The sequence below is a fragment of the Crocodylus porosus genome, unplaced genomic scaffold (genome assembly GCF_001723895.1).
Source record: "Crocodylus porosus isolate Cpor-Errol unplaced genomic scaffold, CroPor_comp1, whole genome shotgun sequence".
Classification (NCBI taxonomy): Eukaryota; Metazoa; Chordata; order Crocodylia; family Crocodylidae; genus Crocodylus; species Crocodylus porosus.
The window spans coordinates 48,679,348-48,681,326 of record NW_017728948.1 but is presented as its reverse complement, the minus strand read 5'-3'; positions in this window follow the sequence as shown (position 1 = coordinate 48,681,326).

Below are 1,979 nucleotides of genomic sequence, written 5' to 3'. Positions count from 1 at the left end.
GAAACAACAGAACCTTACATTCAAATGGTAGGTGGTAATTTTGGGGAGTAATTAATATGAGGATGGGAAAATTACAGAAAAATATTTTCAAGGTGCAAGCATGTGCTATTGTATTCTTAGGATCTATGAGCCAAAATATTAAATAACAAACTTGGCGAACGTTGATAATGGTGACATCACTAAAGGGTTAAATAACCTTAAGTAAGTAAAGCAAGTAAAGTCAGTGTCCGGTGTTTGCTGCATGCTATCTGAACCATTTGCATGGATTTCTGAGACAGACATCTGCATGGATCTGTAAAGGAGGACCAAGCCCTCAGACTTGGAACAGCGCAACCCAGGAACCTTCCCCAGACCCAGACAGCAGACAACCCAGAAATTTCCTCTTATTTTAAAAACCTGCCTGGATGCAGCACAGGGGTCCAAAAAAGAGGACATGTGCTGGAAAACCCAGACGTATGATAACACTACAAAAAGCTGGAGGGTCAGTCAAGTCAATCTTCACAGGTAGTCTAATGGTGAAGATTAAACTGATAAACAAGTGAACAGGCATTCACTTGATTTTGAAAATGCATCCACAAGCCTGCAGCGGCTCAGGCCAGAAGCTGGAGGGCACTACAGCATGCCTCCTTGACAGCTTGGTCCAAGGCTAGCCAGCCCACCCTATGAGGGGTCGGTTGTGCGAGAGGTGCAAAGCATCCTGGGAAACTGGGGGACTGTGAGTTAACTTGAAACTGGAGGGAATCGAGGATAGAAGTTCAATAAACGAATTTAACCTACTCAGTTAAGTCTGATACATCCATCCAGGTTTCTCTAAACTGCCCCCATTTTGAAAGAAGTTTATGTGCTCTGAACTTCTGTTGTGTTACAGATTTGAACCGGTTTCTGATCACTTATACTGGTTTATGTAATTTCTGTCCCTAGCCAATGTGTGTGCACAAGGACATGAGATCTGAGAAATAGCTGTAGGCATGGTTAAATATTTCAGTAAACAGATTTAGCAGCACACAAATTGGGTGTTATGTACAATGATTACATATACAAGTAAACACATACAAGAATGTCTCAGTGACCTCAGCAGGGTTGCTGAAACACACAACTACTTGCAGAAACAACACTAGTACTACAGTGTGTGTATATTAAATACATAACTATGGGATAATGCTGCCTGAATGACTGGGCCAGAGCATGGTCAGATGACAGGTAGTCAATGTCAATAAACTAAGAAGCCAGTCATCTTCACTTCCAAATTCCAGTCCACATAAATGTATGTGGTAATGCTGACAATGCTAGGTCAATCAATACACAGCCATGATGCAGAATATCTACGAATAATGTCACAAAAATAGGTACCAGGCAAATACCAGAGAATAATAGAAGTTAGAGCAGGGGTGGACAATTATTTGGGCTTAATGAGTTTTGGTGAGCTGTTGTGGAGGGACAGGGTGGTAAGATGCCAATTGATCCTATCTGTCCCCCTGGTCATCACCAAGAGCTTGGGGAGGGAGGACTGTGCAATGCACCACTTGGCTCTGCTCCACCTGGGGTCAGGCTGGCCTGCATGCAGATTTCTCTGCCCCTCACCCCACACCACATCCATCTCCCCCCCCGCATTTGGCTTCCTGTTGGTGCTGCGCAGTTCTGTCACCACAACCTCTGGCAGCACGATCCACACAGGACGGGGCATGATGCAATGCACCACGTAGCTGTCCTGCCTGCTTGTCATAATGATCTGCTGCCACCATGCTGTAGTGGGAAAGTCAGGGGTGCCTGCCGCAGGCCAAGCACCCACCCCATGCAACTGGCACAGATTCACCTCCTAGTGGCACCGCAGCAGCAGCAGTTCATCATGGTGGGCAAGCAGTTACTCAGTTACTCTGTGTGCTGAATCATGCCCTGTCCTGTGCACTGCTGGCCTAGTTGCAGGTGGCCAGAGTGCCAGGACTTGTGCAGCCACAGCAGCTAGGTAAGGAAGGGATGGA